We start from the raw sequence: 13,191 nt of genomic DNA, 5'->3' as shown, positions 1-13,191 counted from the left end.
TTTTTAATGTTTTTTTATTGTGGACTATGGAACAACCCGTAACCGACCGGACTTTCGTAATTTGGCGGTAAAGAAAACTCTTTCATTTTTTAAAATTAATTGATGCTACTTAAAAATCTGATATTTTTTTCGGTTACTTAGAAACGTTATTCCTATCTATATAAAAAGGTTCAATCGTTTGTAAAATTTTCATCCATTCCCCATTATTTGAGTTGTGAGTCACGGTCCCGTAATTTGCTGCACCCTGTCGTTTTTATTCAAACTCAAACTCAAACTCACAACATTTATTGACAAGAAAAACACACTACATCACAACAAAAACACAGTAAAAACATAAATAGGAGAAGAGAGGAAAACATATTCAAAAGTCCAGTTTGTGTCACATGGCGACTCAAAATGAGTTGTATGTACACATTGTATGAAACGAAAATTACGCGACTCGCAGCTCAAAAATTACGCTCGTCTGGCTCCACCCTTATTGTAAAACACATGAAATTAACAGTAATTTAACAGATTTTTCTTCCGTACATTGTACGGATTGTACCCAAGTTGAATAGAATCTCTTACTAAAAAGTTCATTAACAGCAAATATTACCTGGGCGACCGAGCTTTGCTCGGGCTAAAACTATATAATAAGCGTTTTCCCAGAGATAAGTCAAAGTCAAAGTCAAAATATCTTTATCAATTTAGGCTATAACAAGCACTTATGAATGACAAAAAAATCACCGATTCGGTGGAACATTTTTTATAAAACCAAGCTAGATCGATTTGTCATCCCCGAAAACCCCCACATACCAAATTTCATCGAAATAGATGGAGCTGTTTCCGAAATCCCCGACGTATATATATATGTACAAGAATTGCTTATTTATATATATACAAGAATTGCTCGTTTAAAGGTATTGGATAGATAGATAGGTATAGGTAGAGTCATTCACGATGACGCGTGCCGTAGTTCTTATTACAATATCATTAATGTCTAATTTTGAAAAAAATACGCGTCTTCTTGGATGACAATAGGTATAGATAGATACCTCTATCGGGACGCAATTCTGGGTTGCCACGGATTAAATAAACTATGTTACTTACACAAGGAAAATACCGGACACTTTTGTGGTTTTTGAGGCACTGTTTACTTTTTAAGCAGGGGGCATGACTGAAAAAATAATGAGGGGTCTCTGCGCTGTTTAAAATTTTAATGCGTCCGGCATTAAACGGAGAGCCTCGTACCGTGAAGAACAGATTACATGAAAAGACAACTAAGAAGTAAAATAGTTATTTGTGTCACAAGGGAGCAAAATGGTGTATTTACGGCGAGGGCGTACATTGAATCCAGAATGTAGCGAAGGATCCTATAATAGAATCCTGAGCATAGCGAGGGATTCTAAAGTAGAATCCTGAGCGTAATGAGGGATTCAAGTATTAACGCCCAAGATGAAAATAATTTTGCTCCCGAGTGGCTCATACAACTTTTCACACCGAGCATTAAGAAACTTGAAAAAAAAAACTAAATATTATTAAAGAACAACCAGCATAGAAAATGGTGTGACTATACTATACAATTATCAAGTTCAAAAAATGGCATTTGCAATAAAACACTTAGAAAAGCCTTGAACAGAAAAGTTGCACTTTGCTCCCTCTCGTCAGGGAGGAAAAGTTACTTTTCTGAAGGAGAGGTGTGAAAAAAATATTATGCACTACCTTGCCCGCTAGCTGTTATCGATAACATCGATAAAAAGCGATGTTCTCTCCCTACAATCTTGCAATAGCCGCACGCAAAATAACACACGCCCAGGATAGGGTTCCGTAGCCATTACGAAAAAATCAAATAATATTTTTCTAAGGATTTCGTATGGTGTACTGAATCTTCCAAGTTTAGATATATTTTATACTTACCTTAGGCTGCTATTTACTCTTAAACTACTAATAATTCTCAAGCAATCTTAGCAACTATAATTTTCCTTGTAAATTTGATATATTTACTACCATTCTGAATTTTTTTCAAATTTTTCCACCCAACAGTTTAGATTTTAGAGGGGGGGGTACGCTCGATTTCAATGAAAATTTGCACTTTAAAAAATATCAATAGTAAAATTGTCGTAGCAACCCCCCAATGGTTGACCTATCCAACGATACCCCACAAATCACCCCCACTTTACGTCTATGGGAGGTACCCTTAATTTTTTTTTCTTATTTATTGTACCACTTTGTCGGCGTGACTGATATGTACCTATATTCATATCAAATTACAGCTTTCTGGCACTAACGGTCTCTGAGCTTAGCCGCGGACAGACAGACAGACAGGCGGACTATAAGGGTTCCTAGTTGACTACGGAACCCTAAAAAACATTGAATGCGATTGTGATTCCGACTGTATGGCCTCTGGTATAGCTAAATTGTTAATTATGTTCTACCTTTTAGCCGGGGGTTTTAGTAGTTAATGTGACTGTAACGTAAATGAGAAGCGTTAAAATACAAAGCAAGTTTCATCGTAACATCACACCACTTGTGTACTTTAATGTGTAATTATGTAAAGTTACAAGCTTTGTTACGAGTTTACACATTGCTTTATCTTCGCACATACCTATTATAAACAATACAAACTAATATTTACAAGAAGACAAAATGAACATCAAAAATGGCGGTAAATAATATCTTTTCTGACGCATAATGTCACACACGAAGCTTTTCTCAATTTTCAATTTAAACACAAACTAGACGCGTCCCCAACTGTGATATCGTTCAATATCGAGTTATATCGAGATTAATCAAAACTGTTGGCTATTGATATTTCATATCGAATAAAACGTCATCTCGATTGATGTTAGAACAAAGAGATAGTGGTATAATATCTTTGTATTAGAATTGAGATCCAATAAATAATGAATGAAAAATAACGATCATTCAAATATAATATAATATAAATTTCTAACATTGCTGCATATTCGTAATTTCTAAGCACCCAGTTGCTAGTTGAAGGAGTGGTTAAAACTATCTACCTACATTGTTTCTGGAGCTCCACAGGTTTTGCAGTTATTTGTAGGTAGGTATTCTTAAATATTGTAGTGTTTAATAATTTCCGCACTGCATGCGATGAAAGACATTTTCTGACTATTTTTTTGCACCTTGGGTTACATTATTGAAGTTTTAGTACGAATCCCTATTTTTTTTTATAATATAATACATATAGCCTATGTCACTGGGAGATAGTGTAGCTTTCCAAGCAACGATGAAAGATTTTTTTTAATCGGTCCAGTAGTTTCGGGGTTTGATAGATCAAATTCCCAAAATCGTTATTTTCTAGTAGCAAAATTTCCGTTCGCATTTTTCCCAAATGCTTTTTATCCGAATATGATTGTTTACTGAAGCTTATTTTCGCAGTAGCGTTATTTCCCAATCAGAATCGACACAGAAACATAGATAGGTTTAGGTTATGTTAAGTTTATATCGGCCCAAAGCGCATCGGCGTCATGTATGTCTTTATCTGTTCTATGTTTGATTAATGGCGTTAAATAAATGTATTTTCTTTCTTTCTTTCTTTCAAAGGGCCAAAACTACACAAAAATAGGAGCTCCGCGTGAGCGGAGCTCCATCGATACTGTGTCTGTCGGTTCTGATTGGAAAAAGCTACTGTGAAAATAGCTTCAGTATAAAACCATAGTGGGAAAAAAACATTCGGGAAAAAATGCGAACGGAAATTTTGCTATTAGGAAATAACGATTTTGGGAAGTTGATCTAACAAATCCAACACATAGGCTACTTTTTATCCCGATATGGGATAGGAATAAAATCTTGAAATTTCAACCGCCGGGTTTAGAGTCTTAAAATTTTGGACAGTTGTTCTTAACACAACCTCAATGAAGACCACGAGATGAATTTTGGGAATTCCCAGGGGAAATTTATAAAATCCCGGAATTTCAATTGTACCAGATCGAATAGTTTACGTGTGCGAACCAGCGGGTAAACTCTATATATATATATACAAGAATTGTTCGTTTAAAGGTATTAGATAGATAGATAGATAGGTATATATTCTTGATGTCTTGGTAACATGTACTATTATCTATTCTGTGGTAATGTACATATATTTATGCACCTGATGATGATAATTCTATAACAAAAAAAGTCGCATCTACCATTCGGACCGATTAGAATGAGTACCTTAAATAAGAGGGCGGCAAAGTCCTCCGCCCCAGACGGCTGATGCCCACGCTACGCCACTGCCTGACTGTTGAATTTTAAGTTACTTAACAAAGTTCTAGACCTCTTGTTTTTTTAAGGCAATCAAGTTTTTCGATTTGTAATATTTTTTGTTACAGCGAAGTACTATAAAATTGATAGAAAGGTCAATCTATCCAAAAACAGTACGTTAGGTACCTATAGAGTATAGTTACTAAATAAGACAACGATAGCCAAGTGGTTAGAGAACCTATTGTAGCTTGAGGTCTCGGGTTTTATCCCCGGTCGGGGCAGATATTTGTAGGAATACTTACTTGTTCTCGAGTCTTGGACGTTTAATATGTATTTTTGACCGACTTCAAAAAAAAGGAGGTTATCAATTCGGTTAAATTGTATTTTTTTTATGTTTGTTACCTCAGAACTCCGTCATTTATGAACCTATTTCAAAAAATGATTTTTTCGTTCGTCTAGGAATGCTTTTAATTAGGTCCCATAAGCACCAAATCAGGATCTGATGATTGGGTCCTAAGTAAACCGAGGGAACTCTTCAAATATTGTAGGGACACCTACGGTAATTTCGATATATTTAGTACTAACTCGTGCGTTTGCTCTTGAAAATCATCATTCGGCGAAGTGGAACTGATGATGAAGACCACATTTTTGACCAGCAACCTACTCAATAACAAGTACTTCACGTGTTGAATTTCAATTACTTTAACGCAGTTGCTAAGCAATTAAGCTCATCGTAATGCATATATGGTGAAATCGAACGGGTGACGAAGCACCAGGACTCCTCAATAATGAACGTCTCTGCAACGGAAAAAGCAATTTATCGTAAAAGGTGACGAGCAGTTGACATTAAAGTATTGTATCTTAGATCTTTTACACTAAAATGCGTGAAAAACAATGTAATAAAAAAAAATTGAACCGACTACAGAAAACAATGAAATTAATTTTCCACCAGTCTGAAGTCGGTGCTTCAGCACGAGCCAGCAGGAGTGATTGAAGCCCAATACGCGTATAGTATGTAGGTGAGGTAGACGACTATATGTCCACTTCTGCTGGCTCGTGCTGAGGCACCGACTTCAGACTGGTGGAAAATTATTTTCATTGTTTTTTGTAGTCGGTTCAATTTTTTCTTATAAATTTTATAATATGTATGTTTATCCGTTTGCCTAGTACCCATAGTACTAGCTTTGCTTGTTGGGTTTGGGACTAGGTCAATTGATGTCAATTGAGTGTCCCATGATATTAATTTAAATTTCTAAACGATCTGACCAGTAGAAGTGAGTCAAATTCGAATGTTAAAGTTTGATATTGGATCGCTGACGAACAGACACTAGACAAGCTGAAAGTATATGAAATCTATGAACAAATAATTATTTTAACTGGTTAAGAGAATAATAAAACCAATTTCAGAAAAGATGAGTACTTACCCACATCACTGTTATTCCAAAGTTCAATATCTCATAAAAAGATAAATTGATTTTAATGACTCTTAGCTAAGAATCATCTCGATTAAACTACTTTTCAATTCAAAACAAATCGTATTAAAATTAGTCGATCCGTTTGGGAGCTATGATGCGACAGACATGCAGACGTCAAACTTACTTGTAAAATGTTGTTGTAAAAGTAGTTGTATTTCAAATTAATGTTTTCTTTTAAAAATAGAAGTAAACTTAAATATAACTCTAGTCTTAAATATTCAAATGGTTGTAGTTACGTCGTGTTTATTTTTTAATAATACATTGTTCATATTTAAACCTCCAGTTCTTCTTAATTTTTCTCCTAGAACAACTAAAAACACCCCAAGTTTCATTATTTTAGCATATTATTGAATAAAACAGGAGTGCTACTACGAAATTCGAAGATCGAAGTTCGTATCGTACCTACCGTCTCTCTCACTCTCGTATTAAATAAGTCAGCGGCACGACAAGATACGAAGTTCGAATTTTGCACTTCGTATACCTAGTGTAGGGGGCCAGTTTTATTTCCATTCTCTACAAAATGATGTAAGCTTATAACTCCTGTTTCACGACATTTGAGCCTATAAGTATCTCTCAAGGTCAAAAGTAAAGATGTGTGAAAGCAAAAGCTGTGTCTTCAACCGACACACTGATTCCCGTCTCACGGGCTTTCCAATTTGCTTCAAAGTGAACGTAATTTCTGCACCGGGAATAAGAAAATGGAATAAGACAGTTCGAGGCAATTCTGGGTAGTGGTAAGGCCATCAAAGACAGTAAACTTAATGAAATGAGAAATAACGGATAGAAGCTGCAAAGTGCACATTCCTTAGGTGATAATATTCATCTCGTCTCACTACAGAGCACAGGCCTCCTGCCAGAATGATAGGGCTTGGGCTGTAGTTTCCACGCGTTTTGGGAATTTCACACACAATTAAATATCTTCGCAGGTGTGTGCTGTTGCTCATGATCATGACGTTCCGTTGATTCAATGGTGGATTTCAAAATATTTTCGCACATAAGCTTGGGCTCGAAACCATGTTCCTGTTGTGTTCGAGAGGCTATAGCCTCAAACAGCTAGGCCACGACGGCCATACTAATTTTATAAATGGGAAAGCAACTGTCTGTCTATTTATACAGAGAGACTGTGTACTCGTATAGGGCGAAATATTTTGATGCTAGGAAGTACATAGGAAAGTTTTTTATTCAGAAAAAATGCACAGTATACCGTGGGATAACGATAAACAAATTCTGAAGTCTGAAGTCGTGGGAAAAAGCGTAGATTTACATGCCTACAAATTTGTACGGAAACCTCGGTGCGCGAATCCGAATCTTTCTGGGCCCAAATAACCTAGTCTCATACGAAAAGTTTGCTATACATCGACATCTATGTACCTCACGGCACTAGACTAGCTGTATGACGCGCAGCGCATCAATCATCAATATTACTTTGACACAACCGCTGTCACGGACGTCAACAGACTATAGTGAGCTGTTCACAAAACCGCGCTGTTACAACGCTGTGTTGTAACAGTTTTTGTGCGCCGTTTTGATGTCTATAAGAAACATGCAGTCTAGTACATAGCTGTGAATGTTGCTATAAATAATATTCTGATTTACGACTCGCTGTCACTCGCTGAGAGATCACTCGTCGAATCCGAATCGGCTGGGCAGCGTTCGGGAAGCTTCGCATTGTCTTTTCGTCCAAATTACCGGTGCTTGAAGTCAAAAGTCTTTAACCAGTGTGTGTTGCCAGTGATGACATACGGATCTGAGACGTGGGCGTTAACGATGGGCCTCATTAGCTCAAAGTCACTCAAAGGGGTATGAAGGAGGTCTAGGTTCGGGGTTTCTCTGCGGGATAGAATCAGAATTGATGATATCCACAGTAGAACTAAGGTTACCGACATAGCCCGAAGAATTGCGAAACTGAAGTGGCAGTGGGCGGGGCACATTGCTCGCAGGACTGATGGCCGATGGGGTCAGAAGGTTCTTGAATGGCGTCCGCGGACCGGGAGAAGAGCTGTCGGAAGGCCTCCAACAAGATGGAGCGACGACCTGGTTAAGAACGCGGGATCGCGTTGGATGTGGAAAGCACAAGACCGGTCTGAGTGGAGAGCCTTGGGGGAGGCCTATGTCCAGCAGTGGACGTCTTTCGGTTGATATGATGATGATGACGACTCACTGTCTGCAGCGAGTTAGGCTGCGGACTGGACGCCAGTGGAGAACGTTTTCTCTATAAATTCAAATGCAATGCGTATAGGGTTGTCATACGTCGGCATTTGTCCTGACATGTCAGTATTTTTGACTCATTGTGAAGATTGAGGCCGGATTGGGCAAGTGTCAGGATTTTTAGAATTGAAATGAAAATAATAATTATGAGTTTAGGGTTTAGGCTAAACTACTTTGATGATAATTGATACATAAGATGATAATGTCCGATGATAGATGATAGGTCTGATAGGATGCTAAAATGAGAACGACCGAGGTGAGTGCTGAATGACAACTGATTTATTGATAGGTATTAAATGTTATGCTAAAGTAAATTGCAAGCGTGTGCAAAGGCTTGCGCAACATAGTCATACGAATACGTGTTACAATAACCAAAGGTAATATGTACGGTTGACTGTACATCCTGCCCCTCTGAAGAGTGAGCGTTAGTAAGATGATTACTAATTACACAAATGAATTAATGGGTCTGTTAAACTAAATATTACATAATTAATTTGCTCGGCTACTAATAAAGCATTAATGATTATTGAAAGTGAATCATTCGCGGATTGTCCGTTGAGGTGCCCCTTTCAACACTTGTCACATTATTGCCCATATTATTCACTGCACTTTCACTAGCACGAGCCGATAAAATTTGCAGTTGAATCTCTTCGCCTGCTGTTTCCCGTGGCTTCCGTTGTCTGATACAGAACTTGCGATACGTGACAACAAAACTTGTTATCAGAATAATGATAATGATTACATATAGCACGGTATAATGATGTACATTGTGGATGGTGAGTTGAGTTTCCGACTGCTCTTTCAACTGCTCTATTTGTGCTTTCAATTGATGATACGGGGGATGATTATCTGCTTCAATCTCTGGTATGTTCACTTGCATAGTGCTATTTATGATATTGTTTAGTATAGACAGTTCTGGAATTTGGATAGAAGGTTTGACTTTCATTTGAGTAATTAAATTGCTGTGGCTGTGAATAGTTATGACTTCGGATTTCAGTATGCAACCCTGACCTATGTCAATGATACCGTTGCCACTTAGTTCTCTTATTTCCGTACCAGCTGGGCAAAAGATGCGTGTCTTGCATTCTTCGCAACACGAGTATAGCCAGCTGTTCAGGCGGCGTAACTTGATCCATTTACTATTGCACGTTGATTTAACCGACTTACATAGTGTGAGTTTTGTGTTTGAGTCGGAGGCTATGTTAATGTCGCATATTGATTGTTTTATGTTAATATTATAAGTGGGTTTATTTATAGAGCATATTAATTTGTTTTCTCCTGCATGGAGACATGTTGACAGATCGTCTTCTGATATGAATAATACTAAATCTTTTTGAAGATTGAATGCTATATATGGCGATATAGGTGCGAATTCGTATACCCGTTGCCGTCTTTTTGTGGGATACTGATAACTCTATCTAGTTCGAAGATGTCCGAGCTGACTATTGGGATTTTGATTTCCATGATGAGATAGTCTTTGTAAACTCTGGTAGCAATTCGTGATAATCTGTAAATTTCCTTAATATTGTCTTTGTCGATCGGTAGGGTGACATCACCGTGTAGTTGGCCTGCAATGATGTTCATTTGATCTTGTAACTGCTGAGGTGATAAAAGATGCGGGTCTATTCTTCCTTGGCTAAGGTCAGTGATGGTATCTAGTAGTGTTTGCTGGATACGTCTTATATTTGATAGTGTAGCGTATGCTGCTAATGACGATGATGTGATGTAAAATTCTCTACGGATCGTATTTTGAACTTCGTTGATCTTTGACGTGATATTAATTAGATTTTCTTTGATAAATCCAAACTGCTTAGTGATAATATTTTCATGGCGACGTAGTATGTTGTATTCGGCTTCGACAATGCTAGTCTGATTCCTAATTAATTTTTGGAGGTGATTTTCATTTTGGGTTACGTGCATTATGTCCTTTTTGTATTGTTCAGCAAATCTCTCATCTAGGACCCCGAAAAGCGAGTTTGCGATGTAACCTATGCCGTCTATTAAACCTCTTTTATATCTACCATTATGATACTGTAATATCGTATTGTAGTGTTCGATTTCAGTGAGCTCGTGCTCCAATTGTGACGCAATGTTTTTATATTGCTCACTTTCGTCGACCATGTTCGTGCCGAACTCTTTTAAATGTGTGACGTATTTTGTGACGTCTGATATACCGTCCCAATATGTTGTCATATTGTAATACACGATGAGCTTCCACTCGTCACGCACTTGCTGAAGATTGCATATATTGTCAAAGTACAGCCCTTGATTATCGTTCAGAGCCGTAATATTTGTTTGCGAGCTAGTTGATATTGTTAGTAGGAATAAAACTAGTGTCATTAGAAAACCTTTAAAGGGTAGTCCTCCGCGCCGCGGCTGCGTGTTTTTGTTGATATCTGGTTTATGCTGATTTTGCTGTGTTGGTTTTGCTTGAGGGTCATTGGGTTGACTATTATGTACTGGTAGTAATGCTAATTTACTAACCGGCCGTTTGATAATGTTATTTTGTGTTTTTAAGGTTACTACTCTGATATATCCATCTTTTCCAGGATGTAGCTCTTGTACACGCCCTAACGCCCATTTTCCAGGTGGTAGGTTATCTTCCTTAACAAGAACTACATCGTTCAATTGCAAATTTTTATTGGGTGTTCTCCACTTTGTTCGAACTTGCAGTTGCTGTAGATATTCAGCGGACCAGCGCTTCCAAAGCTGTTTATTTAATGCTTGTACTAGTTGCCATCGATATGACATTGTTGTTGATAAGGAATCTGATTGTGGCCTTGATAACAGTGGTCCGCCTACTAAGAAATGGCCCGGGGTGAGATATTCGTCTTCAGGGTTTTCGGTGAGTGGGCCTAACGGTCTTGAATTTAGACATGCTTCAATTTGTTGAATTAATGTTGAAAACTCCTCGTACGTGAGCTTTTGCTCTCCAAGTACTCTCTTCAGATGATATTTAAAACTCTTAACCGCAGCTTCCCACAGACCTCCAGCACTTGGCCAAGCAGGAGCATTGAAATGCCATTCAATGTCCATTTGATTGATGTTGTTAAGAAAATCTGCGTTGATACTACTTTGTGCTATTTCTTGATATTCTTTTTTCAGAGCGCGGTTCGCGCCGACGAAGTTCGTTCCATTGTCACTGTACATGTGACCTGGGGTACCTCTGCGTGCACAGAATCTTCTAAATGCGGCTAAGAACGTGGGAGTGCTAAGATCTGATACCAATTCTAGGTGAACTGCTTTAGTTGATAGACATACAAACACTGCGACATATCCTTTCGTAGTCTTAATGCCACGGCCCTTATTGGCTTTGAGTTCAACATGTCCCGTATAGTCGACACCTGTATGGGTGAAAGGTCTTGATGGTGTTACTCGGGCAGCTGGTAGGTCCGCCATGATTTGCTGATGGCTGCTGGTGCTAAAGCGTCTGCATCTGACACATTTTCGTAATTGCCGCTTGACGGTACACATGCCGCTGATAATCCAGTATTTATTTCGCAAGTAGAGTAGAGCAAGGCGTGCGTTACCATGCATCGTGGCCTTGTGACCTTGATCTATGATAAGTTCAGTTAACCGACTATGGCTTGATAAAATGATAGTATGTTTTGCGGAGTCTGTAAGATTTGAATTACTTAAGCGTCCTCCCACCCTCATTATTCCCTTTTTATCCAGGAAGGGGTTAAGACTTAGTATTTTGCTATTTCTTCCGACGTGACCTTTTGTCTTCAGACTGGTGATATCATCTTCAAATTCCTTTTCTTGCACTTCCTTAATGATTAAACTTAGTGCATTATTTAATTCCAATGATGTTAAATGCTTTGTGTTTACAATATTTTGCTTACTTCGAGTCCGCGTAATGAAACGCGATACCCAAGCGAGTATTCTGATACAGCGGGTAATTGACCCGTGCCTGTCTAGTAAATTCATAATTAAATTTTCGCTTGGATATAAGGCTGCGTTTATGTTATGTTTTTTGTTTTCAATCGATGGAGGTGTATAAAAAATTGGCTTGATATTTTTGGGGTTAAAATCTAGAATCCATTTTGGACCTTCCCACCATAGTGAGTGTTCAGATAGCTGAGCTGATGATAACCCTCTTGTAGCGCAGTCAGCGGCGTTGTCTTCCGATCTAACGTGATGCCAGTTAGATGCGTCAATGATATTTGTGACTTGTTGCACTCTGTTAGCTACAAATGGCTTCCACCTCGAAACGTCTCCTTGTAGCCAGCCAAGGACCACCATGGAATCCGTCCAGGCGTGGATTTTGATATCTTTTCTTGATAAGTTTGATATTGAGTCGATAGTCTTCTTTATAAGCTGAGCTAATAACACAGCACCGCATAATTCCAATTTTGGTAATGACGCCTTTTTATTTAATGGTGCAAGCTTGGTTTTCGCGGTTACTAACTTTGATATGTACTCGCCTTTATCGTTTATTGTTGTGATATAAATAACGGCTGAGTACGCTTTCTCTGACGCGTCACAGAATCCGTGCAGATTAAAAGGAGTTTCGGTATTTCCTAGGTACCGAGTGATAGAAAATTCATTTATGTGCGTCATATCTTCTCTTAGTTTGTTCCAATCATTTTGAATTGCTTCTGGTAATCGCTCGTCCCATGATATTCCTGACGCCCATGCTTTTTGGAACAGAAGTTTTGCTTTGATAGTGATAGGAGAGAGCCACCCGAGGGGATCAAAAATCTTTGATATGTCTGATAAGAGCTGTCTTTTTGTGATATGTGATATTTTCTTGATAGTCTAATTTATTTTGGAAGGTAAAATTGTCTGATGAGGCATTCCATCTTAATCCCAGTGTCTTGCGGGATTCAGTACACCTGAAGTCTAAAGGTGTGTCTACTTGATGTGGTGCTAATTTTTCAAGAAGCTGTGGGTCATTGCTGGACCATTTACGGAGATTCATCCCAGCGCCACTTAACATATTGATAAGTTGTTGCTGCAATTCCTTTGCTTGTTGTATCGAATTGCTTCCGGTTAGTAGATCGTCCATGTAGAAAGACGACTCTATTGCTGCTGCCGCTAACGGATATTTTTGAGCGTCATCTTTCGCTAACTGTCTTAAAGTTCTCATGGCAAGGAAGGGTGCCGCCTTTGTACCGTACGTAACGGTTGTAAGCTGATACTCTCGGAGTGCGTTTTTAGGGAAATCTCGCCAGATGATTTTTTGGAGGCGTTGGTCCGATGCTCTGATAAAGATGGTGCGAAACATTTTCTCAATGTCCGCTGTGATAACGTAGGTATATTGTCTCCAGTTCAATATAAGTGCTTGTAGATCTTTTTGCAGATTTGGACCACA

This window comes from Choristoneura fumiferana, chromosome 21 (genome assembly GCF_025370935.1).
Source record: "Choristoneura fumiferana chromosome 21, NRCan_CFum_1, whole genome shotgun sequence".
NCBI classification, from domain to species: Eukaryota; Metazoa; Arthropoda; class Insecta; order Lepidoptera; family Tortricidae; genus Choristoneura; species Choristoneura fumiferana.
This window is presented reverse-complemented; position numbering follows the sequence as displayed.